This window comes from Balearica regulorum, chromosome 3 (genome assembly GCF_011004875.1).
Source record: "Balearica regulorum gibbericeps isolate bBalReg1 chromosome 3, bBalReg1.pri, whole genome shotgun sequence".
NCBI classification, from domain to species: Eukaryota; Metazoa; Chordata; class Aves; order Gruiformes; family Gruidae; genus Balearica; species Balearica regulorum.
The window spans coordinates 116584128-116611533 of NC_046186.1; the positions used below are offsets into that span (position 1 = coordinate 116584128).

The window sequence follows — 27406 nt, forward strand, 5'->3', positions numbered from 1 at the left end:
CGGGGGTAGGAAAAAATACACAAATATTTTAATTAGGCCCCCTCCCACCCCTCCCAGCCGGCCGGCACCCCCCGGCGGGCCCGTGTCCTGGGGATGCTGCGGGGGCAGCGGCCCGGCGGGCGCTCACCGGCCGCCCCCGCCCGCGTCCCCCCCGCCCCGGGGGTCCCCCTGGGGGATCCCCCCCCGGCTGCGGCCGGGACTGGGAGGGGGCGGGCAGGGCTGGGCAGGAGTGCAGGCAGGGCTAAGGCAGGATGCAGGCAGGGGGGCAGGCAGGGCTGGGCAAGATGCGGGCTGGGCAGGGCTGGGGCAGGCAGCGCAGACCTTTCTGATTTAAGCAAGGCACCAAAGTGGGGTTCTCTCCCCCCTCCAGCTTGGATCTCCTCCCCTTCCTTTTTTTTTTTTTTTTTGGTAACTCTGAGGGGGGTTTTCCCCCTTTTTTTCCTTTTTTTTTTTTTTTTTTTTTTAAAGGGCCGCTGTGCCGCCAAAGAGGCTGCACATCCCGGCTCGCTCTTTGTGAGCCCGGAATAATGACACTTTTCTGCCAAAACGTGAATGAACGGAGCTCGCTTTTTGCTTTTTGGATTTTTTTGTTGTTGTTGCTGTGTTGTGTTTTTTTTTTTTTTCCCCTTAATGTTTCTTGAAAGACAAAAACAAACCGCCCTCTTGCATGCGAGGGCACACGCGTCCCTTCCTCCTCCTCCTCCTCCTCGCAGCCGCAGAGAACTGGGGCACAGAGCTTCCTCCATCGGACCTTTTTTTTTTTTGGGGGGGGGGGGAGGAAGGGGGCAGATTTCAAATTAAACCCACTATTATATCCCAAGACATTTAATCAGCTGTAATTATAACACATTCAAAATGAAGAATATGCCTTGACAGTATTTTTATTGTTATTGTTCATCGCATGATGTTAGACAGCTTCAGAGGCACAGGAAAGAGAAGTAAACGGGTTACAAATAGGGAATTATCCCTCGTTTAGCATTAAAATTCATTTAGATAAAATTGCCACAAACATTTAAATGGGGAGATTAGTTCCCCCTCACGCCTTATTGCACTCTCTCAATGGCTCCGTTAAGAACATTTTACACGTTGGAAATTCCGCCTTTTCGGGCCGCTCGCTGTTTCCTAGCTACCCTCCTTTCACCGCACCGGGGGAGGCCGCCGGGGGGGCCCGGGGGGGGCCGCCCGGCTGCGCCTCACCGCCTCGCCCCGGCCCCGGGGGCTGCGCGTCCCGCCGGGCTGCGCGGAGCTGCGCGGAGCTGCGCGGGGGGCGGGCGGCGGAGTTTGGGAGCAGGCGGCGGGGAGAGGGGAGGGGGGGAGCGGCTCGCCGCCCCGCTGTCCTGCCGCTGCCCGCCGCGGAGGAGCAGGAGGAGGAGGAGGAAGAGGAGGAGGAGGAGGAGAGGAGGAGGAGGAGGAAAGCCGGCTTCGACTGCCATCTCTTGGGGGCTCGGGAGAGTGCCGCGGGGGGGGGGGGGGGGGGGGGCTCCGCGGCCGTCCGCGCAGCGCCGGGGGCATTGCGCGCCGCCGGCCCAAAGTTTGTGCAACCCCCGGAGAGGCTCTATTATATTATCCCCACGCAGCTTTTTTTTTTTTTTTTTTTTTTTTTTGAGCAGCTCCTATTTCCCGCGTCCCCTTTTCTTTTTGTGCCCCCCTCCCCGGTGCAGCGTCCCGCGGAGTCGGGTGCGCGCAGTGCCGCGCAAAACGGGCGCAACGCCTTACTCGCCCCCACGCCCCCGGGCCGGAAGGGGGGGACAGACCCGTCAGCGCGGTATTTGCGCGCATCGCTACGCGGGGCCTGCCCTGCACCTGGTGTGGGCACCTGCAGCCCACGAGGGATTTTTTTGGGGGGGGAGGGCAGCAAATCCCAGCCAAGCTGAGCGGGGCGCCGGGCAGAGGGGGTCGCGTGGGGGATGCCTGCCCCGCCGGCCCGGCCTTGCCGCCCGCAGCCACAGGTACTTTTGGGCTGAGAAGCGACACTTTTTGGACACGAGATGAATATTGCCACTCCCGGTCATGTTGCGCGGAAAGTCCCCGCTGCCGGGGTCTCGCTCCGCGTGTCCTGAACCCGCGTGGAAAACTGCGGGGTATTTACCTCCTCCCCTGACCTTGTTACGCTGCCCGGGATGATAAATAAATAAATAAATATATATATATATATGAAAACAAAGCAACGTTTTCCGAGCGCCGGGGTGAGGCGGCTGCCCCCGGCCGCGGGCAGGGGCGGGCGGTGCGCGGCGCGGAGGCGATCACGCGTGGGGCGGGGCGCTCCCGCTGCCACCGAGGTGCCGCCTGGAGGTGGCTGCTCAACTCCGGGCCGGGCTGCTGCTTTGTGTGTGACAGCCAGCAAACCTTCCCCGTCCCTTTAATGCGTGTGGAAATAACTGCATGCCTGTGTGGCAGCTGCTTCTAAAGCCCCAACTAACTCTTTTGGAAGAGCAGGGGGAAAAGAGTGAAAGGCGAAAGAAAGACTGTTCATTTTTTTTCCTTTGGTGCCATTTTGGATGTCATCTGTTACCTTGGTGACTGTGCTCAGCCCCCAAAGCCCCTGGATTGTTAGAAAAAAAAAAAAAAAAAGCATGCTATTTCTGCACCGTCATTTATCACTGTCACCGCATAATGATTCCCCTCGCAGCTCCTTATTGATGTTTGTAATTGCATTATCTCATAAAGGGAGGGGGTGGCGGGCCGGGATGATCAATGGAGCCGCGCCGTGCATGCCGGGGTCAGGGGCTGCGGGAGGCGGCGGGGCCCCCCCCGGACACCCCCCCCCCCGGTCCCCGCCTGGCAGACAACAAGTCCCGGGCAGCGCCCGGAGCGCGGCCCCGGCAGCCGGCGTGCAGGGCAAGGGCATCTCCCGGGCGGGGCCGTCTTTCTGGGACACCCCAATTTGGGGGGGGGGGGTGTGGGGGGGGGTGTGGAGAGAAAAAAAAAATAAAGCCCCACCGAGGGAAAAATTAAAGTGGGTTTAATATGATTTGGGTGGGAAAAAACACTCGGTAAATTCTCTCCGCCCCCCCCATCCCAAAGCGTTCGGCCGGATACCTGCCTGGAGGACGGCGGTGTGGAAAGGGGGGGTTCTGCGCTGGGGCTCCGCGGCCCCTCCGCGGGGGGTCCTTCCTTCCCCGGCAGCATCCCCGCTGCCCCGCGGAGCTCGACCGCGGGGGATGCGCGGGGCCCCGCGGCGCGGAGGGGCGGCCGCCCCGGGGAAAGGCCCGGCGGCGGGGAGCGCTGCTGGGGGACACGGGGGGAGCTCGGGGGGGGCAGGACGGGGACAGGCCCCCTCGGTGGGGAGGAGGAGGGCGCAGAAACGCGGGTCATTTCCCGCATTTAGTTGGTTTTTTACCGGTTTCTTTTCACCGCGGCGAAGCGGCGCCGAGCGCTTTATAGAGAGGGCAGCGCTGCTGAACCCCCCCAAACCTGAGCAGCCAACGGGGTTTTCTTCCCCTCTCCCTTCTCTCTCCCCCCTGCTCAGTAAAGCTTACCAACGAAGTAAAGATTAAGTCCTTTCCCCCCCCCCTCCTCGCCGTACAAAATGAACTCCCATGTGCAGCGCCCAAAAGTTAAAAGAATTATTTCCCGTCTACTTTCCAAGAGGATGAGCTAGTGCAGCCCCAAAGCCGGGACTTGGGGGACTCAAAGCCGAGCCTGTGTGAGCCAGGGCAGAAGGATGCTGAGTTTGCCACAGCCACCCCAGGCAGCCCCGGAGCCTCCCTTTAAGGCGCAGCGCTAAAGCGAGGGGAGCCAGCAAATCCTCTCCAGCTCCTTCCCCGCATCGACCAGCTTTCCACCCAGGTTTCCCCCTCCTCAGCCTTCCCCTTGGAAATTTAGCAACGCTTTAGTTTGGAAGTAATACATTTACAGCCTAAGTGATACTGTTCTTTCCCCTATATAAATATATATTTTTATCTTTCTGTATTTTCTCCAGGGTTGGCGCTACTGTTAGCCTTGTAAAGAAACGCCGGTTGTCTGCTTTTACATAAACATTCACGTTTCCAAATAAACTTTATAAGGATTTCAATTGGAAAGTGAAGCAGTCGGCAGTGCGAAGCAGTGGGGCGAAGACATTGCACTTGAAATTTCAAATGTGAACTAATCCAACTTAGCTATTTCCCCCCCCCCCCCCTTTTCTGGTCTGATAGTTTGCAATCTGGAGTTCCATACTTTTTAAAAAAAAATATTTAGTGCCATAGCCCACGGTTAAAATAGTGAAAAATTAGTCTCGTTTCAGAAATTATTTATTTATAGAACGAACATGATTAAAACATAAAAAACACACAAACTGCAGCTGCAACAAAAAAAACCCCACCGTGATTTACGATTATTAAATCTTTGATTGCCATGTTAATGTTTCTTTTTCTACCTTTCATTTGCATTTTAATCTATCGAATCTTTACAATTTTGCTGCCTCCTACTCGAATGATTGATTACACATCTGAAAGAGAAAAAAAAAAATACTAAGCTTTCTAGGCGAGCTTCTATTTTTCCTCCCCCCCCTTCCCTTTGCTGGTTAGCTTTCTGAAACCTTCCTCAACAATGTTAATGCAAGCAGGACAAATTAATTATGCTCTTTTAAATGTCAAAGGTATAAATAAAAATGCTCCCCCTCCCTTTTCCTCTCCTTTACCCCTCGCCCCAAATGGGAATATTTTTCCAAGCCGCTTGTTTTAAAAGCAAGAAGGAATCACCCTGGTAAAATACAATTAAAAGAAACATACGCGCAGCATCCTGACTGTAAATAAATATTATTGCGTGGACATTTACCTATGGAATGGGGGGGAACACACGGGACCCGGAGAGGCAGACAGAGGCAGGGAGCGGAGGTGAGGGCTCCCTGGCGCAGCGGTGATGCTTACCTTCCTCAGCTTTTTGGGGCAGTGTGTCCCCCACTCCCGCCTCCTCCCCCCCCCCCCAAAAAAAAAGGGAGGGTGGTCAGGGAGCAGCCCCAGAGCAGAGAGGGGCATCCCCCGTGGGATCCCCCTTCCCCCGCACCCCACGAACCAGAGAGGGGAGGTGGAAAGGCGGAGGGCGGTGTATTAGCGGGGTGTATGGGGGTGATCCCCAAAAGGGATTGGGTCCCATGTGTCGGGGATGCGCCCCACGGGGTCGTGGGTGCTGAGGCGGGGATACCCATGGGGGGACACCCACCTGGGGGCTGTCCACGGGGAAGACGCACCCGGGGGATACCCACGGGGGAACAGTAACCTGGGGGATGCCCACAAGGGGACACCCATCCAGGGGATATTCCCCTCGCGGGGATGCCCGCGGACGGACACCCGCCCAGGGGATGCCCCCACGGAGCACGGTGGGGCTGAAGGCAGCCCGTGGGCAGGGCTGGCGCCTGCGGGGGCCGAGGGACAGGGGTTTTGGGGGGGAATCAGCGGGAAAAGGGGAAAGGAGCGGCAGGGCGGGAGGGGCGGAGGCAGCGGCGCGGAGCCTCCGCACCTGCGGACGGGGAGCGAGCTTGCGGGCCGGCGGGCAGACAGGGAAGATTTAGAGGTGAAGAGCTGGCAGATTGTTAAGAAAGTAATAGTAAGGTGTCCTATATACTACAGTTTTATTGTGGGGTAGTAACAACCAGATTTATTTATTGCCGAGGCTATATAATAAAGATAATGACCGCAAACTCAAGATAAATGCTTACGCCCATAGCTGGTCAATTCTTTTTTATTTAAGAGAGTGATCCGGAGAGGTGAAAGTCATCTTCTCCCGACCACAAATATCAGTCTCGGTTTCCACCGGGTTATAAACATGACATGCAAATACAGGAGCCGGTGCCGGGCGCGGAGGGTTTGGGGTCGGGGTGTGGGAGGGAGGGTGCCCCCTCCCTCTGCTTTCTCCCTCGCCGGAGCACCCGCGGAGGAGAGCACCGAGCTGAAACAACGGGGAAAACAGCCGCCCCACGGGGTGCGTGGGGGATAAATGACAGACACCACCCCCCCCCCCCCCTCCAAGCCCTTGGGGGAAATGGCTCTTGCGAGGGGAAACGGCCAGGGGAGCGGCCCCGGGGTGCCCTCGCACCCGCTGCCGCCCCCTCGCCCCTGCTCAGGGCGATCGTGGTGTCAGCCCCACAGTCAGCGCTCCTGCTCCGGGGCGCCTGGATCCCTGCACGGCAGGGGGAAAAAATACAAACCAAACCCCAAAACAAAACAAAACAAACCACCTGACAGTGAGCTGCGACGGGGGAGAGAGAGGAGAAAAAAAAAATAGAAAGAAGGGGGGGAAAGAACCCCCAAAAGAGGGAGAATAGAGTCATACAATTTCGTGGTTTGCGCGCAGGGTAAAATTATAAGGTTGAAAAGTGCGAACAATCCTCCTCAATCTTTTACAGCATCAGCGCTGCTCTCAGCCTTAACCAGAATCCCTCTTTCCAGCCGAACGTGAGTTATGATTTCCCCAGCCTTCAGCCTTGAGCCGCTCTCCCCCGCAGGACGGGCATCTCTCGGGCAGCTCCCAGCTCCGCCAGCCGCGGCCGAGCGCATCCCCCCGCCGGCCCCCCGCCCGCCCCCGCGCCTGGCGGCTGCGCGGCCCCTGCGCGGCCCCTGCGCGCCGCGCAAACAGCGGGCAACGCCGCGCCTTCTCCTCCCAGCACGGCAACTTGTCTGTCGCACTTCAAAGGGTGATAACCTAATTGTTTCCAGAGTTTAAAAGTAATTAAGCTATATTAAAGGAACTTAAATAAAACCGGTTTGCCGCGCGCCGGCTCCCCTTCTCCTTCAGAGGGTAAAGAGGAGCCCCGTTTCTCGAAGGACCGCATTAAAAATCGTGCATTTATATAACGTACGCGAAAAATGTAAACAGATTTCGTTTTTGAAAGGGTATGGGTAAAGTGGTGGTAATTATGTATAATTAATGCTGAAGGGAAAATGAACACATAATAGGTTCCAAAGATTAAACCATCTGTAACTATCAGGGGAACTTTTAAAGTTTTTCGTTCTTTTTTTTTTTTTTCTTTTTAGATGCATCTATTTTCTTTCACTAAGGATTTTTAGATGTAAAAATTCAAGCTAATGTTTGCTTCTGTGAAGTATTCTGATTTGAGAAACAAATTCCTAAAAGGTTTCAGCAATTCTCAACCTACAACTTTGAAGATCATCCAATATAAAAATAAATTGAAAGGTAATTTTAACCATTATTAATGTTTGCGGCACTTAATTTAGTTAGGTGCTGGCTTTCCATTTTTGATTACACCATAAGGAAGTTATTTTACTAAGAAATGTTAAGATAAAGTATAGGCATTCCCACACATTCTTTATATTTTTTGCTGGCGTGTATTTATTATAGTCTACTCAATCTATTTCAATTTCTAGGTAATGCATAATCACTGGAGCCAATTTTTTTTCCAGCAACATGTTTGCAAGGGTAGAACCAGACTGTGAAGATGTAGGTCCTGTCTGTACGTGACATTCAATGCAAGCAACTATACATTTAAATAAATTTTTCCTACTATCTCGGATCGAGTTCACAGAAGTAAACCCAGTTTATTTAACATTTGCAAAGTTAGGAATGGATCTAGCTTTAGCAACGCTAATAGATGTTGAGATGTTGTGTGAGCTGTAACTTCTGTCAGAGACTGTGCTTTTTTGATAACGGTAATTCTTGGGGTGTGAAGGCAAAGTTGTTAAACCTCATGTGTCAACAGACCAGTCGCCTGAATGGTGGTTTGCAGGACTGATGCCTAGAGAAAATAAATACATTTGCTTAGAAAGAACAATTCCAGTTAGCGGGGAATGGAGGTTTAAACTGCTTTAACTCTTGCATCCACTAGAGAGGTAAAAATGAATCTGCTCCTCTCAGTCCTAACTCCAGGTCTGGTTCTGCTGCGGTTCTGGCTGTTCGGGTTTGTGGGGGATGTTTTCTCCTCCAGGAGGGAACGATAGATACGTCCTATGGGGAATTCACCAGCTGGCAGTTCAAGACAAGGTTTAGGTTGTCACTCCCACTCCCCAATTATTGTGTCTAGCTTGGAGAAGCAAATTTTTAAGCAACAGGACTGCTTTTTGAAATCCACTATACTGCAGAGCTTTATATACAGCTTAACCCCTTCGACTTAATTCCCAGACTCTTTCTTTAATGCAGACGCCAAGCAGCTGAGTTTCAGCTTGGCATTTCTGGCAAACCCAGGTGAAGATGCTGAAGACCCTGGAGTGATAAAGGGGTTTGCTCTTCAGGGGCTAATCTAGCTTAACCCCTGGGGTAGCTTTTGTGCTGCTCCTCAGCCTACCTGGAGGAGGACGAGCTGATGGCAGATCCCAGCCCAGTGACTCACCCAATAACTTTTCCATCTTGCGCAGAGATCAAAGTGAGTGCTTGGGCAAATGTACGTGTGGGAAGGGGGTGGAGGAGAACAAGGCTCAGATGGGGATTGCAATCTCAGAAGCTTACTTTTTGGGGCTGAAAGAGGTTGTAAGGCCCAATGTGAGTCAAATACTCATAGAGCTATTGTGTCTTTTAGAGCTCTAAAAGTCGGTTTGCTACTGAAATGCTCAGCTATCTGCTGCTGATGGCACATGGGCAGCGTGTGCAGGCAGGTGCAGTGGTCCCTGGCACTAGCCAGCATCTAGCCAGGGTGGATTTAGCCAGCTCCTACTTGGTTCCTGATAACTCACACAACACGAGAAACATCAGCTTCGGCCAGAGGCTTTTTCCCAAGCCTCGGAAATCCCCTGCAAAGCGTTCTGTGTTCCAAAAAACCCACCCCTTCCCCCAGCCACTGGTGTCCTGGATGGAGATAAAGGACAAAACCCCCCACAGTTTGTCACTGTCTTTTACCAGAGTAAATTAACAGCATACTTCCCTTTCCAATGCCTTTTGATGTGCTAATCATCACTCGGCCCCATGCAGCCACCTTACTCTTGCAGGGTACCTAATGTGTCCCAGCACGAGTTGAACCCAAAGTCAGTGGGATTTCAGCTTCCAAGGGCACCTTGAGGTGCTGCAGAGCCAGGGGTGGACGATACTGTGCCTCAGTTTCCCCAATTGACGGCAGATGCTCGGTGGCTTGCTTTCTTATCCCCTGACTTGTTGAGGTGAGTTGCTGCCCAGGGTTTGAGTTGCCAGAGCTAGCTGCTGGGAAAAGCAGGCCTGGTTTCTCCTGAAATGGTGTTCTCGCAGTCCCTGTGAGTGGGATTTCCACCTCCCTTCCCAGCTGCTTCCCATGGGGGATTTTTTGGTGAAGCATGGCAATGAAGCTGGTCTGGTGGAGTTCCCACATGCCCTTTGGGTCCCAGCATGGGAGTGAGACTCAGTATTTATTTGCTGTGAGCCCTACCCAGACTACAGCAGAAATAACAACCATCATCTAAATTCTCTTTTCTGGCTGGATTGCTGGTTTGTGGTTGTTGTTGGTTTGGGTTGGGTTTTCCCCTCTTATCTTAAAATCCCTTTGCCCATAGCAGAATTAACACCAGGCCTTGTTAACGAAGGGATCAGCCACATCTTCCCTGATGGCATTAAAACCTCCTACCTGGCAAACTAGTCCTCCCATTAACCTCCTTCTCCTCCTACAAAATGTTGTCTTTATTGGAACTTGTTAGTGATTTGTTACTTGCACCGATGCTCTTTGGCAGTAATTAGAGAGATGCTGAGGAGGCAGAGCCCAGGTTTGGACCCAGATTTAGCTTTCTGCTGAGTTTGAGGAGTTGCCTGTCCACTGAATTGGAGCTGAAAGTGAGCGAGTGCTTGTTGTGGGATTTTTGCCGAAATGTGACCAGCTCTTCTCCCAAATCAGTGTCCCTATCTGTACCGGAATGGTGTACGAGCCAAAATTGTAAGGTAAGGGGTCTGCTCCATTTAGGATCTGTCCTCGCATCTCTGTTGAACCTGGCAGCCGTGGCTTGAGAGGTGTCTGATCTCTCCTTTGGTGTCACTATGCTCATCTAGTGGAAGGCACCATCCCATGGCAGCTGGAGGATGTACAGGATCTCTTCTACTCAGCTGGCCCGTACCAAGCCACCAGCTCAGGTAGCTGCTACTGTTTGTCTTTAGCTCAGCCTCGGGATCGTGGACAGGGAGTCACCAAAATGTGCAGTTCAGGCTTATGAGAGGAGAACCTCCTTTTCCTATCACTGCCATATATCTCCTACTTGATGGCTGCCCAGGGACGGAGGTGTGGTGCTTTACCAAATCTCTCTGACAACGGAGCTGTGTGGCTGGTGTAGGCACCCGTTGGTGCAGGAGCCACCAGGTGCTGCGCCTGCGGAGATGGAGGGTGTTCAGCAAGAAGCGCATCGTTTACACCAGGAAAGAGCAGAGAGCGATGGCTCATTTTGGAGCAGAGGAAGGTCCCTCCAGACCCGTGGAGGTGTTAGCTTGAGGCTCTGCAACATGCTCTTTGCAGAGAGCCATTGTCTGAACAAGTTGCTGGATGTGGTGGGAACAGCCAAGGTGGAGATCTTTGTGCTGGGGAGGAGGAAGGAGCCCTTTTAACTTCCCTGTTCCCAAGCCCAGCAGGGACTGCGGTGCTGTGGCTCCCCTCCCAGCTTCCTGCCCCGGCCACAAGCCCTGGGGTCTGGGCTGGGAGGACATCTTATCTTGTTTATATAATGTAAGAGCTGGAGGGTCGGCTCTTTTCCTTGGCAAAACGTTCTCACGCTGGGGGCACACCTCCTCTGCAAGACGCAGAGCAGTTACAGCTCAGGCTGGTCTCTTTTTTTTTTTTGGGGGGGGGGAGGGGGGAGAAGAGAAAATTGCCACAGAATAAAACAGGGTCTTGCAACTCTTGGACGCTTGGCTATAACCGGGAAGCATGGCTGTGTGTGCCGGGACAGCTCGGCAGCACCCTGCAGCTGGGGACTCTGGCCTTCCCTTGGGAGAGGCACCCCAAGTTTTTGCCAGCACGAGGGCAATGAAGCAGCTGAGGACAGAGAGAGTGAGAAATGCCTGGGTTTTTTTATTTTTAGCAGGCCTTTCTCGGCATCCAAGCGAGGAGACATGTAGTCAGCCAAAGGACCTTCTGTATTAGAGGAGGGCAAGGTCCTTGGCCCTCGTCACCGGCCAAGCGATGCATCCGTTCACCTCTGACCAAAGAGGACTAGACACAATCCCATCAGCACTAACGAACGTCTCCCTCAGAAAAGCCCTGGCCAGGCAGGCGAGACGGAGAAACGTGCCGTAAAACCACCTCCTCAGCGGCGCGGGCTGCAGCCTCGTGACGGACGTGACCCCAATCTGCTTCAAATGGACTTTTTATGGCCTTACATCACTGCAGCCTGCCCCACCTGCCTCCTTTCTCTCAGCCACGCTAGCCCCTAGGTAGGCAAATCATGAGGCTGATAATCAATGATTTTTAGTGCATTTCTTGATTAAAACCACTGTGGCTTCTGCTTTATAAAGTCCCAACCGCTTGCCTGATCCACAGTGTAAAAAAAAAAAAAAAAAAGTATATTTTAGCCCATCTAATCATGGGAATTCTCATTATCCATCTATATGTCCGCTCCGTTTTGGAGGCCTCCAAAGCTCTTTGTGTCCGTGTCACTAAACCACGTTATCATCCGAGCAAGGGAAGTGGGAGCTTTCAGCACACAGGCGCTTAAGAGTTATTGCTTGAGGAGTCTGTCATTCTTTGCCAGCCTTTAGGATTAAATGGTCGTTATAAATAGCAAAGCCCTTCAACGTTACTATTAATAATAATAACAACAATAAATAATAAAATTGTTGTTATTAGTATTACTACAACAATCCCTTGCTTTTTACTTCTTGAAACTATCTCTATGGACTAAGTTTTACGCAGGCAGTAAGCAAATGTTATTCGGCGTCAACAGGCGATATTTTTTTCCCTGTAAAACTGGGAATGCTGAAATACAGAGCAGCGGAGCTGAGCTTTCCAGGGAAGGGCTCTGACCTTACTCTTCACATTCTCCAGTGGAGAAGTCCTTGAATTAGCTCAAGTCCCAGTTTCAGAAGCAACGAAAAGGTAGCGTTAGGTTTTTTCAATGTGCGTATCCAGGTTGAAATACCACTCTTCAAATTTTGGCTTGGGGAGGTCCTCTCGGACCGGGGCAGAGAGGAACTTGGTGAAAGATTTGCTTGCTAAACCAGGTTGACCCTACAGGTGTATGGGAGGGTGAACTATGCAATTCAGAGTACAGAAATCTGATTTATTAAAGCTCTCCAAGCCCTACAATCCTTAATAAAAGGGGACTTAAGCAAGGCTGCACTTTCTTCAGCTAAAAATCAGGGCATTTGTATGTTGCTTGCTATCCAGGGCCTGTGGATGGCTGTTTATTGCTGTTCAGAGACAAATTCAGCAGGAAATTTAAAATGATCCCCTGAAATAAAGGGGTAACCCCAAATTACCCCCAGTGCAGAGGAGAGCTGGATTTGGCTTGTTCTGTTTTCACCTAGGCACGGTAGCTGCATGATAGGTGTGTGTAAGTACGAATGGCACGTAGTTGCAATAAGACATTAAGCATCCTTTACAAAAATTGCTTTCTTATTACTTATCTTCCCTCTCTTTCTCATCCTTGGCTGCTTTGTTGGGGTCAGTTATGGAAGTTTGTCTGCTGGGGGTGTAAAACCCCACAGAAAACCAGGAGATGTGTAAGAAACAACTTGTAACTGAAACTACTCACTCTCTTACAGTACACATAATCAAAGAAGGTTGGTATTAACTTTATGATTAGATGAAAAAAGGCTTTTGAAGGAGTTGAATGGATGTTTGTTTTCCCTTTTGGAGCCCTGTTCCTCCAAGGCATGCTGTCATGCTCACCGGACCTGAGTTTTATAGGTTGGACTGGAGCCTTTGACAAAACTGAATTTGCTTTAAATGACTGAAATTAGATACTTATAATCCAAAGTAACAGCCTAGGGGCTCTCTTGTGTATTATCCTTCACTCTCAGTCCTTTGCTTTGTAGTGTCAATGGAATAATTTGTTAAGAAAGTAGGAATATAAAGCAATAATTCTGAAACCAAGAAGGAGCGCGGACTAACCCTGTATTTTGCCAATACTTGTTATCTTCTTACCTAATATGACAGTGCCTCTCCCAGAGGTAGACACTTCAGAGCATGTTTTTGTCAAATTTCTGCTTTTGAAATTATGATTCAAACATTATTTTCTTCCTCGAGGTATTTAAGTGACAGCACCGCTTTCCTTATCTCCCCCAATGAGGCAAGACCTCCGTGGTGTGGATGGGCGGCCGGGTTGGAGAGCAGAAGAGAGATTTCTTCCTGCTTGTGGTGACTGCTTGGATGCCCACTTTCCAATCAATTTTTCAATGAAATCGAGGTATCAAGATCTCCTGTCGGTGCTCGACAATCCTTCCCAGCAGTCTCATCACATGCTGCGCTCTTCCAAATCTCTGGGTCAGCTATTTCAACCGGTCTAAATTGGGGCAGTTCTATTGGCTTCAGAGCCAGTTTATATTAACTGAGGATACGGCCCTTTGCATTTCTAGCTTGCCAAGGTAAATAGCCTCCAAATCACCCAACTTTTCCTTCTCTTGCTTGTAGCGTTAATTTGTGCATGTGTATGTCTATAGATGAGGGAGAGCTCGTGGGTTTTTTTTCCTATATACCTGCATGCACGCGCATGCACACACGCTAAACTGAATGTGAAATGCATTGGGTTGAATGGATGCTGTTAAAATGGCAAGAAAAATCTTTAAACATATGGAAAATATTGGGACTGGCTTTCCAACTGAGCTGTTCTCCTACTATTAATGGAGCATTTACTTGGGTGGCAGCGTACACCCTGTGCCTGTTTCCCATCGATCGAAAGTAGAAAGTCCCACTAAGGTGCTCACTAAAACCACCAATGCTGTTCACATGGCTTACAGAAACCCATTAAATTTATGCCATGATTGGGTTTTGATGGATTTAGGATACTTAACAGCAATTCTCCGTCATCCTACACTCGAGTGATCCAGCCCTATTTATCATGTTTCCTGATGTGCTGCTTCAGGAAGCCCTACCTACATTTCTCTCTGTATCTCTACCCAAGCATTTAAGGAATTTCATGAGGATTATTATTAACAGAGTGGCTTTCACATGAGGGCAAAAGAAATACCCTTAGGATGGTTTACACACAAGCTGTGCTCCAGCTTGTAATCCAGGTTATGCACTTTGCGCTGTTAAACAAATGGGTTTGTTGCAGAATGCAGAAACATGGAGCTGCATGGTTTGAGAGGGAAGTGTTGCCTTGAAACCTGTTCTTTAGGGTGTTGTTTGGACTGCCGGTGTCTTGGCATGTGATGGGGTTGCTGCTTCCCTGTTAGTTTTACGAGAGTAATGACCTTTGGCTTATGAAATTGTGATTTAGGCATGTAAAGAAGTTGTAAATGTTATTTTAAGTGATAGAGCTGAGAAGATGAGGAGACTCCTTAGTATCTACACCCTCTGCAGTAGGACTTGTAACCTACTTTTACAAAGGGAAAAATCAACGTACTAATTTACTGCCATTGCTGCATAGTGGGATTCATGCAATGCCTTACTGTTAATCGGAGATTATCACATCAGGGCTCTCCTATCACTAATAGAACAAACCCCTAAATCACGAAACATTTAATCGTTGCCAATTGAAAGGCCTCCTGCTCTTTGTGCTTGCATTGTGGCGCTCTGTAAAATATAAAAACCTGGGGCTGTCCCTGAGACACTGAGGTGGGATGGGGGACGTGGCTGGAGATGGAAGTTACAAGTTATTGACACATCGGAATGAGGAAGGTGGAAAAAAGTAAGTCCTGGTGGGATTCATCCTTTACATTTTCCCTTAATGCCCCCCATGAGGAAGCGTGTGCTGGCTCTGCATCCCAGCAGCTGCCTTTCAGCTCGGCGCTTTCACCCTCCCGGGGAGTGGAGGGAAGTCTCGCACGTGGCTCCGCTCTCCTCCTCCTCATCCCATGCCTTCCTGCACGGCCCGTTGCGGCCCCGTTTGCAGCCTCCCTCCCCAGAGGTGAGGAGGTACAGGCACATCCCAGCCACAGAGATGGAGGGAGCATCCCTCACCCTCAGCGACGCGTGGCTGGATTTCACAGCGGTGTCTGGACGTCGATGGGCTGCGCGCTTTCACTCGTCGTTTGCCCCCAAAAGAGGCTCTGTAGGCTACTATGGAAATGCAAGTCTGTTTACCTGCGCTTCCTGAGCTAGCTCAAACATGTAGCGACTAGAGACTTCCTCTCGGTCCAGTCTTAAAACTTATCTTTTTGTTAAAACACAGCTCCGTAGGCCAAATTTAGCACTGAAGAGGCATCATATGGATCATATGGAAGGCTGGGAATAAAATTAATTAATGCATGGATTACAATGACCTATAAATGTCATTGTTTCATCTCAAAGATATATTGGTACTGTAATTTTTACTTAACTCTTTCAAAGGACCACATGTGAGCACCACTGAATGGATACGGAAATTATTTATACAGCATGTTAAGGGGACATTAAAGCATTTCATAGCATGTGGTAGGCCTCTCAGCGAGGCGAAAGACACAGATCAGCTATCCAGCTGTGGTGTGCTGCTTTGGCTGTGCCAAAGCCACCAGATGATGTAGCTTGCCTGCCTGCCTGCCTCTAAAATAAATGTGAGCTGCGTTCCCCAGGAAGGGGCTGGATGCGTAGTGCTGGGCGGGGGATCCTCGTCTTTAAATGCGCAGAGGGGACAAGGGCAGAGGTTTCATTTTTCAGCTTTTTTTACTGCCTGTTTTGTGCCCTGGCTGTATTTTGTACCCCAGGGTTTGCCCCGTGTCAGGTAGGCACCAGGCTTTGTACGGCTGCTTTGTCCAGGAAATCCAGCATCCCCCAGAGATCAATGACTTGTGGCTGCTGCCAGCTTCAGTGATTGTAGTGGTTAGGAAACCCTTTGTAGCTGTGCCTCCTCTGCAAAAGAATAATAATAATAATAATAAAAAGAGCAAGCATCCATCCTGTATGGGCTCCAGCTCCCCAGGGAGGTGGCCAGATCTTCTGCCCTCCCCACTGTGCTTCTTCCAGCCTGGGGTACCGGCCCCACTTCCCCAGCTTGTGCCTCGGCAGTGAGCACTGGCTGCAAATAGATTATATGTATATTATACATGTATATATGTACCCCCCCCCCCCAAATTATATGTATATATGCAATATGGATGCAACTTTTATTTAAATATTTATATGCAAAATGCATGCACTACATATATACTATATGTATATATATGGGAAGGAAAAAAAAAAATCTTTATACACATGAAAAGGCAGCTAATGTGGATTGGAGCCCTGCTGGGATGTAGGTGAGAATGTGCCTCCTGTTACAGAAAATAATGACCATGAACTATGGCAGCAACCCGGAGAAGCCTTCTGGTGACATCATAAACTAGCTGAGCTTTGCCCTCCAGGTTTATGATGATGTCATCAGAACGCCTTGATAGAGAGTATCTTTAACCTTGCAATTCACACTTGACCATCATTTATTTGATAATCTATATGCCGGGTGACAGGGCTAACTGGTTTGTAGGCTGAATCCAGAGCGGAGTGCCCAGTCCGGTGCCGCCTTCCCCTCCATGAAGCCCCTCAGTTGGGGCTGGGGAGTGGAGTCTATTTCGGGTACAAACCTGAGCGTGAGTTTCATTAAGGGTTTGGGCCGACACGTAACTTCACATGTGTCTAAATGGTTCAGGAGATGTTTTCTGGGGGGAAAGTAGAGTGATTTTTGATGATACTGAGATATCGATGGCCTGAGTGCTGCACGCAGGATGGACAGAGGTGCTTGCCATCCAGTTTTGGTCCTGGCCCTAAAACCCAGTGAGGACTTAAAACCTAAGTGCAATTTCAGGTGCCTAAAAAATACCTTCAAAAATACAGCTGTAAGGCTATGGAGCCCATAGTGGCTTTTGAAAACTTGGCTGTGGGTCTGTTGGACCTTGGGACCCCAATCACAGCGGCCTTTTGGAAAATCATATGCAATGCATATTCCAGCCAGCCTGCGCCGACGTTAAACTGCGTGCTCAGCATATAGATGCTCACGACCACGGTTAGAGGAAAAAAACTTGCATAACATTTACCAGAACGGCCACTAAGTGAGGTTGGGTAACATGTTCAGTAGGATTTAAAAAAACAAAACAAAACAAAAGACAGCAGGACAGTTTATATTCAATTTTAACTGTGTTTGACATTGTGATTTTCTTCTTTCGGATTTACATGCTGGAGAAGATTGTAACGCAACAACATTGCTGCCGTGAGTACCCTTTGGCTGGCACCTTTGCTTTTAAAACAATGCAGTCCGATTGATTTTTGTTGAAGATTGCAAAAATTGTAAACAAGGCAGGGACACGTGCAAAGTGATCTGACTCTCCTGATGGCAGCAGTAAGCCAAAACCTGGAGTCAGCAGAGGGATTTCAAAACAAAGCAAGTTTTGGTTTGTCTACGTATTTGCGTATAAAAAAAAAAAAAAAAAAAAAAAGAGTTACACAACAAAAAAGAAAATACTGTATATGTACCTGGGAACCATAGGTTCCTCTCTCAAATTCCTATATATGAGTAGGATATAAAAAGGTATATGGTTTCTGAAGTAACCATAACAACATGTTTTCATGAGTTCCCATTGAGAAGCCAAAAACCTTTGTGAACAATAAATCAACCAGTTTTATATCTCTGAACTTAAATCTTTTATTGGTTACTGATTAACTTAACTGTGCTGCCTGACAAATCTTCATAAGAACTAAGCTAACCAGCAAGCACTTAAAAAGCCAGCTAACTTTGTTTAAAGGACGACCAGTGAAACATGCCGTACGTTGCAATGAATTTGGCAGTCAGCGTGTGGTCATGTGCGCATTTCAACGTGGATCTAAACCCCAGAAATCACGAGACGGGGAGTTATAAGAAAAAAAAAAAAAAGATCCTTCTGCAACTACTTTAAGTAAATGTATGCGTTGATATTAATCAGTGTAGTTGCTATGGGCAAAATAATTAGTAACTACTAATTAGGGTAGTCCTTCTGAAGGAATATAATGGGAAAATGTCCATTGACTGTCGGTGCTGGGGTTGTCTGTGCTGAAGATGATGGGATAACAGCAGAAAGTGATACAGGTAAATTGTGGGATTTTAGATATTTTCTCTATGTGTATTCTGTAAATGTATAGCTTTCCTGAGGTCAGGATGTTGCTGGGTACATTTTGGGAGGCTTTTATTTTCTTCCCCCCCCCCCGTTTCTTTTCTTTTTTTTCCTGGTTTTTGTGGAAGGCTTATGTGAGTTGTTGGCTTCCACGGTAAGTCTACATTTAAATTAATTAAACTGTTGACAGTTAAATTGTACTAAGTAGCTTCGATATAAAAGATGATTCCCAGATTTTTTTCCATGCAACTTAAAAAAAAAAAAGAAAAAGAAAAAGAAAAAAAAAAAGAAACAATCTGAGGAACTTCGTTCTAAACATCTGTCTGGGCAGATGTCAAAATGCAGAGTGTTACTGCATTATACTGTGTAAGTATATGACACCATGTTATTACTCTTGGCTTAAATATTCACAATGGATTTTATGATCTATTTAAAAGAAACCTTTGATGAGAGTGTAAACTCTTATCTTTTGTCATACAATAAGCACCTTTGTGGAACTAATTCTAGAGTAAATATTGAAAAATAACACAATGTTTTCTACATCTTATTCACAGTACATGAATATTTATACAGAGGGAATTACAGATATGTGACAGTGGAAAAAATTTGGCAGATTTTCTTTGAAAATGAATTTTGGTGAATAAACTCCTTTTGAAGTAAGATCATATTGTTCTGAATTGCTCTGGATAAAATCATAACCTCTGAGCTCTATGTTAGCCAGCTGATTATAATCTAGTACAATAATCTGCATTTCTTCAAGAAATGAGGGAGAGACAGTGTCAAGGACATTACAAATACAATAGTAATTTAGGGAACTGAGCTAGAACGAGGCAATGCTTATAACACTAATATTCCAGAAACGTGTTGTTTAATTTTTGTTTCCAGATTGCATATATTAACCCATTTTATTAACCTGTCTATAGCCTTGATTCAATAAACCATTCCTATTCAGCAGAGCTCTAAAGCATATGTTTGCCTTTAAACACATGCTTAAATCCCATTGACTTTTTAATGCTTAAAGTTAAGCATGTGCTTAGATGTTTTTGCTTGGCTCTGCAAAATAAAATTTAAAAAAAGTATCCTGAAAAAAAAAAGGCAAGAAAAGATGAAATTTTAAAAAGCTTAAAATAAGAAAACAAACCCCCAAACTGTTCATTTTTCCCCTGTACTCTCAAGAACTCACAAACTATTTTCAACTATTTTCTGAAACAAACAGAAATGATTTTCATGCCTTATTTTGGAGCATACTTGGACCTGAAATCGCTGAGACTCTCTGCTAAAGAGACAAACAATAGTGGGAATATCTCGCTGTTTGCTTAATGAGCAACGAATGGAAGTGTGAAGGTTGAAAAGACAGATTCCGGGCTTGAGCGTGACAAGGTGAGAGTGCTTCTTTATCACACCTTTCTTTTTTTAAACCCAAGCATCATTTTCAAAGCAGGAAAAAAAAAAATAAAAAAATCTGTGACTGGGAATTGCTCTGTAGCTCGCAGCCAACTGATTTGCGTATACTCCCATTGCTTGCTTCATGGGAAATGTCAACTTGCTACAGAAAGTTTTAATTGGTTTATGAGTGATATATTCAAGCTGCTTATTTCCTAAAACATCTGTTTTTGTTTTAGTTCCCCAATGTCAAATGGTTGGTGATATCCCAAGGTAGTACGCTGTTTCCAAGTCATATTTCCTGGGGTATCTATCAATAAAAAGCCCCTTAAATTGAGTGTAATGAAATTAGTACAAGGTAGTCAAGAAGTCTCCAGAATCAAGATATCAAAACGTCCCTATTCCTATTATTTTTTTCCGTATTGCTTGTGATTGACTGCTCTTGGGGCTTGGAGGAAGAAAGCCATGAGAGTTATGGCTTATTTCATCTTTCCCCCCCCACACCTCTCCGATGGCCTTGAGCAAGTCTAATTTGTATTGTTATGGAAATTGGAATTAAGCCAGGGGAAGCAGAAGCCTCGTGCTGCACCCGATGGCAAAATCCAGTCATTTTTCTACTCGGTGGACAGGGAGACTACAATTTGTTTGAAGATCTGTCCGCTCCATGTGACAACAGGACTCCTAACATAAACAGGCAATTGTGAGAGCTAAAAATGAGCAAAACATTCATAAGAGGTTTTCATCTGCGTGCACACACACATACACAAAATCCTCAGTTTCCCACTGTCCTGTGGCTTGGGCCAGAAAGGGAAAAAAGATTTTTTTTTAAAAAAAGTAGTTATCACTCCCAATACCTGAATGTATGCAGAGGTCTTCTATTCGGATCACAAAACAGAGTAGATTTGCAATATTTATCTACTAGGTGGCCCACACCCAATTGGCTCTATTTTCATCCATCATTTATTGTGAATTTTGGTTTTAAGCTTTTGGGGAAAGGAACACTTGAGGAGTTTTTTCCTGAGTTAAAGTCAATTTGAGGCAGAGGTGGTCCAACTGAAATCGATCAAAACAAAGCCCACCTTCAAGAGTAAATCAAGGAAGTGTTACTTATCAAAATAAGCAGAAGACGGGGGCGAAAAATAAAATAAAACTTTGCAGATTAACTTTCTTACCAAACTCATTTGCCACAGAACAAAATGAAGTTATAAGGATAAAATTCTCAGCAGATTTGCACAGCACAGTAATAGCCTTTATGCTTGGAAATTTATGGGCCATGGACAGTTTATAAGAAACGATGTAGTTCATCAGAGAAGCAGACTGATGGAGCACATGGGAGCATTCTGCGCAGGAAGTTGGGTTTTGGAATAATACTTACTTTGATAGAGTTGTTTTGTTAGCTAAGTAAAACAGTAGGGAAGCCAATGGCCACTTAGGCTTCAAACATAAATATATATTTATAAGTCACCCAGCTGCTTAATTGAGATCTCTAGTGTTTTCCCTAAGTATATCTTATCCGAAAAAACAGTAACGCAGAAAATAACAACAGCAGCAAAGACCTGCTGTATGCTGAGGTTCGTTTAATCAGTCAGTAGTAGTTAGGGGGAAAATGGAGCATTATTTTAGGGACATATTCCCTGAGGTTCCTGGAGGCTCTTCAGCCCAAGTAGCAGCTCAGATTGGGCTCAAACTGCTGTTTAGTGATTGCATCCCCAAGCAGCAGAAGGATAGATGCCCTTGCCGTGCTTCTGACCTCTCTTGATGGCTTTTTTGCTCTAGAAGAAGAGTTCAGCGTAACTTGTATCTGAGTAGCATTACCAACTACTCGCAACCCAGTTTGGAAAGATAAACACCGGGGTTCTTGCCAGATGCTGGCTGTGTTGGCCGTGGAGGGGGAGGGAAGTACATGGGGCTTCAAAATGTTCTCCAAGGGAGGTTACGCAGGGGATGGTTCATTAAATTTGAGCAAAGAACTGGAAAATAAGATTTCACACTCCTAGGCTCAAACAGCCTGAGTGAATTTGGGATCCCTGGAAAATCTTGAGGAAATTTGGCAAGTTCGGGGAAGCTTCAGGAAATACTCTGGAGGTTTTCATGAGGGTGTTTTATTCCTGAGGCACACATCCAAGGTGGGGTAGACAGTAGGGCCTCCCACTCTGAGCACCCTGGGGTGCTGGCCAGCTCTCAAAAGCCATGTCTGGCTTTTCTTGTGGAGTCTGAGACGGGTGGATGTTGGGGTCTTGGGCCTGGCTTCAGCAGCCCCACAGTCAGAGCGCTTCTCAGACCTCAGATTGAGAGCAATGGTTTTAATCCACATCTCCTACTTTCCAGGTGAACATCCTAAATTTGAGGCTGTTGAATATTTAGACGTGTGGCTCTTGGTCTTTCCTGATACAATTGTTTCCCCCTGTACAGACAGTTTATTATCAGTTGCAACAGAGATTTGAAACCAAGTCTTCTGACATGTCCTAGATTTGAGCTTGAGGCTTGATCTGAGCGAGACTTGAGGGTTGAGTTTTCTCTCCCTCCCTCCCTCTCTCCCTCCCTCCTTCCCTCCTCATCAGGAGATAGGGTTGAACTGGCTTTGGTGTGAATCCTAGTTCTTATGCGTCTATACCATCTATACTAAGCACCGAAATGTCACAGACATTTCCAACCTGGCCAGCTTCTGGGGGATCAGGGCCTGGGACCATCCCGCACGTTCACCACAATGCCTGATGGCTAGAAAGAGGTCATCAGCTGATCGTCTTTAATTTCTCCTTTTCCCTCCCAGCTCTGAAGTATATTTGTGTTCAAACCAGGGTTTGCTCCTTGTCATGCTTGCAGCCCATTTGCTCTTCCTGTTTTACAGGCAGTGAAGTCTAAATGGTAAATTAGTGACATCTTCGTTATTATGGCAGTAGAGTGCAGTGCCATTGTAATGCTGTTCCCTGTAGGAGCAAGCAGAAGGAGAAGGTAGGACAGAAGCGATAACAATTGTACTCCAGTATAAATGTCTGAAACAATAGCCAAAACCTGCTGTGTCGTGCTCTGGCTTTTCCTGTAGCTTTGTTTCACCAGCTGAAAACATCTTGGACAACATTCGCTCCCTTCAAAACTGTCCTCCTTTCTCAAGGTGCGGCTGAGTTTTTACATAGTGTCTGAGCCACATGGTTGGAAATAGAAACTGGTATTTTGGAGAACTTGGCTCACCGAGGGGGTGGACTTGGGGAGAGTGGCTCTCCAGATTTATAAAGAGCTCTTCCATCGCTGTTCACACCTTCCTTAGGAGAAATGTTGTCAGTAAAACCAACCTAGAGCTTACCAGAGAGCAGGAGCCAGACGCTGTGGTGATTTGCTGCTCTTCCTTTCTTGTGTGAACCAAGGGAAACCTTTCAACATTGGGTTGTTTATTTTGTTTGGTAGCACTTGCCCACAGAGGAGGGAGGGGGAATCTTAAATAATATCGTGGTTCAGGCAGCTCAGAGGTGTTGAAGAGAGCTGTGTGAAATAAGTTTATAGCATTTTAAAATGTGGTTTTGGCAAAGCCAAACCAACAGGTTCATTTCCCATCCCACAGAGGTTGCTCCTGAGCGCTGACTTTGTCCAAAACTTGGACCTCTCTTTGGACATCAGACAAATCTCGTCATTCCTGAAGTGAAACTGGGGGACTTGATAGTCCTCCACTTCTCTCTGATTCCTGACTCTCACCGGCACACCGGTGTAACTCCTGAAGTGTGTGCTGAAGCCTGCCTCTGCTCTTGTGCTAAAAAGGGATGTCCAAGCCATGCTTAAGCCTATTGGCAACCTGGTCCTTCCAGTGAGGAACTGGGGTTTTAGCTCTGTTGCTTCTTGATGCACCATCAGCTGCAAAAAAATTTGTGCCTGAATTCAGTGGAGTTTGCCCTTTGCAAAATTTGGGTCTCAGTTTGATCTGGGACAAATGACACGCATCCTACAAGTTGCCCATCTGAAGGAATGAGCAATGGGAATAGGGCAGCATCGCCAAAGTGCATCCCAGGGACCAGCACTGCTGTCTCCGCACTTGTAGCAGCAAACGCACATCAGGTACGTCCATGCGGAGCTGACCCTTGGATGTGGCACTCGCAGACACCCACACCTGCATCCCTGTGCCTCGGCACCATGTCACTGAGCAAAGCTGCCTCCTGCTTAATTTTATAAATTTGCCCTTTTGCAGTCACTTGTTCATTTATGGTTTGAAGTGTACGGTTTTGACTAGATACAAGTTTACTTTTTAAATTCAGGGGTAGAAGAATTTGCTTTTCTCACTTTTTGCTCACTTAGAATTCTAATGGATTGGGGTGTTTTTTTCTTTGAATTAGAGGTCTTATTTTAATTAAGATATTAATATTGTGCAACTTGAACAAAGCTTTAGTTTGTATCCAGGAGAACCACAGATCTATAATACCAGCAAATAAGGTGGAAAGAAAACAATTGGTCATTTATAAGGAAGTGCATCATGGCGCTGGGGTTTGCGTGGCTCTGTCTGACTGCAGTGCGGATGTGCCAGTCACTTGAAACCAGGAAGCAAAACTACCTGTATTTAAGCAAACGAGATGATATCACTACTGGTGGGTAGTGGTATCATCTACCTTTTTGCTTTGCTGTCCCAGGATCTCATTTTTAGGGGTGCTGCTCATTGCTAAGGGGAAGTTGCAAAGGCACTGGGGGTGCTGGCATCCTCCCTCTGCAGCCCAGCTCCCGCGGTCAGCCCTCACCCTGAATTTCCCAAATCTTGCTCCAATTCCCCAGGAATCAGTGACGTGACAGAGGGTCTGGCGGTGGGACAGCTGGCACAGCTCAAAGGTGCTGGAGCTGTTGCGACGACCATCTGACTCAAGGACGTGTCACCTATCTCTCTCCACTGCTTTTGTGGCCTCCTGCTCTCCTTTGTCCTCATGTGGCATGTCCTCTTCAGCGTATTCATCCTGCCTTTGGTGTGTCTTGGCAACTGTGTCAGATGTTTTATTAGTACTTTTTTTCTTTTACCCTGCAACTGAACCCGGTCTCCTGGGAAATATGGGCTGAGCCCAAAAGACATTAACATGCTTGCCAAAATGTCATTTTTTGAACCTATGGAGGAAAGAAAAAAAAGAAAGACAAAAAGAAGGATCGTCCTAGGTATGGCCACGTTTTGTGACTACATGACATTTATAAGGTGGATATTTCTCAAATGATGGGAACTACTGGAGAAGCAGTGTTGCAGAAGTCATCGCAAGTGGTGTTCGAGGAGACCTTGGGAGATCACCAGGACCAGCTAGGTCCTGGACTAGACCAACAAACGAGAGAGAACTGCAGGCTGGTTTGCATGGTCCTGTTTGGACTCCATTTCTCTAAATTCAGTCAGGTCCAAACACTGGGAAAAAAAAAAAAAAGGAGAATTTTTAATGAATGGTGTGCTCTTCCCACAGTGTATCAATCTGTTGTGTTATCATCACCAAGCCCAGTAAAAGAAAAAATATCTAACTCTCCTTTGTCATGACACTGCTGCCATGATACCACCCAAGGTCCTCCACTGCTTCAGCATTCAAGAAGACCGTGTGTGTTCTCTAAGTGGTTTTAAGCCATCCTGGCTGATTTTCCTATGGACTTGCTGGCTTCTATGGAAGCTATTCAGCACATACCAATAACCTCCCATCACTGAGCACCCATTCATTGGAGGTGGCCAGAGCTTTGCAGGAGATAGGAGGACTTTTTTTTTATTTTTCTGGTCTTTTGAATGTGGCAACCTTAGTGGAAGCCTGGAGCTTGCTCACTCAGATCCCACAGTGGCCTTCCAGGCGTCCCCACCAGAGGTGTGGGATATGGCAATCAGGAGTGAAGAAATGTCACATGAGTTAATAAACACATAGCAGGCAACATAGCTTGAATTTGCTGGTAGGTGCTCCTGGCCCATCAGGCATGGGAAATTGCAGCCCTCCGGGTGATATCAGGCAAGTTTTGCTCCTCTGCCAGGAGAGACTGTTAAATGCTAGGTTGGCACTGACTCGGGTTTTCAGCAAGCAGGAGAACAACAGGAACCAAAGCTCCTGGAGGTGGCTGTGGTTGACTGCTCCAGCAACAGTCATGTGCTGGAGGGGTGGAGGGGAGAAAAATACCCCACATTTTCCAGGGAATCTAATTGCACTGAGTGGTGGCTGGAGGGGTCTTGCAGTGCATTTTGCAAGAGTTTACATAGTTCTGGATCCTCTACCACTTAGAATGGAAAAAAGAAAGCCAATCTGTTTGATCAGGCCTCTCCCACTCGATATGTGTATTGGATTCTACATTAAAGCTTTTAACAGTTACGTACACATCTGAGCTGGAGCTATTGTTAGCCCATGTGATGGATTAAGATCAAGAATGTTAATGTTATCCAAAGGAACGCTTTTTAATGTATATTGCGATTGTATAAACAGGGTCACCAGAGCTAAATGGGATGTCAATGACCTATGAAGATCATAAAGTAAACAAAAGATCTTAAAATAAGCATGTAACCTGAACACGTCGGGGATTGTTGTATATCAAAGGCATTTGCTTATATAAAGTAAGGGAAAATCACTTACGGGTAATGTTGTTTGCCACAAGTCTACCTCTTGCCTGCTCTACAAAGGAAACCTACCCGGAGGGACTGGGGTATGTCTCCATCTACCAGGAAGCACTGAGACCGCGGGCCCTGACCGAGCAGAGCCTAGCTTTTGTACCTGCATAATAAACATACGCTTAAATGCCAGGGAGCAGTGATAAGGCATCGTTCCTGGTGAACAGCAAGGCTCCTCCTGCCCTCATCGGAGAGGGAGGGAGGACAACCCCACCAAACACTGCTGCCAGCTGGGTTTCAGAGCCCTGGTGACACATGGAGACCATGGCAGGTCCATGGGGCTGGGCAGCTGAGTGGGAATTAGCGTACACCAGATGGTTGACAACACTGGGAAGAGGCTAGGAGCTTTTTTTTTTTTTTCTTCCTCTTCAAGTACATTAGCATTTCCCTCCTTGCTTCCACATCATTGGGATTGAAGAATCGGGGCTTTTTTGGCTTGGTTTTGCTTACTCAGTAGCCCCTAAATTATTGCTGTGGGAGGGTGAGCCCTGTGTTCAAGAGCCCTAACCCACAGGGGCTTAAGGGATTCCTTGTGAGGTAGCAGGGTTAAAATCAGAGATTTGGTCTGGAAGAAAGGGATCCTGGGGTCTTCCTATCCTGTCCTTAGTGCAGTTGGTCATCCTGCCAAAGTGCAGAGCCTTTCATTTGTCCTCACTGAATTTCATTGTATCTTCTTCAAGCTACTTCTCCAGTTTTGAGTTCTAATCCTGTCCTTACAGTCCCTCTCAGCCTGGTCCCCTCTGCAAATTTAATAAATGTATTCTATAAATGTATCTAGTTGGAGCACTCATGGAAATAGTGGCCAGGACTGGGACTGACCCTGGAGAACGCTTTTGCCATTGCAAACTGGGAATCGTAGAGAACACCGTTCTGTGAATGGCTTTGAGAAATCATTTTACCCTCAGCCCAAAATGGTTCTATCAAAACCATGTTTTCCTGATTTGCTTACAAGAATATCATAAGAAACAGTTTACTGAAGTTGTGGTATGTGATACTTATTGCTCTTTCTGTACAGGCTCTTAGCTGTTATGTTATCTTAGGAGGAAATTCTGTTAGTCTGATAATATTTGTTCTTGGAAAAAGTCTCTACTGGCTGGTCCATATTTCCTTGTTATCTTCTAGGTTGCTTTCAGGTTATTTACTTGTCCCAGATCTTTTTTCCTGGCAGGTTAAGTTGCTGGTCTAGAGTACCCCAGCTCTTAAACAAAGAAAACAAAATTTAAAAAACCCACCAAAACCAAGACCCAGAAACAAACAAACAAACAAACAAACACACACACACACACACACACACACACACACACACCCCCACACACCCACACACACCCCCCAATACCTTCACCTGTCCTCCATAAGATCTCAGATTAACCTTGGAGAGACGGCCACAGCTAGCTCCTTAATTACTATCAAGCAATGTTCATCAAGCCCAGCTGAGCT

At 47.4% G+C, this 27406-nt stretch overlaps 1 protein-coding gene across 1 annotated transcript in view; it reads right to left on the reverse strand.

Moving 5' to 3' along the window:
- LOC142601226 (uncharacterized) overlaps positions 1-27406 on the reverse strand; it is a 409261-nt gene that overhangs the window by 326919 nt on the left and 54936 nt on the right. The gene's annotated exons all lie outside the window — the stretch shown is intronic.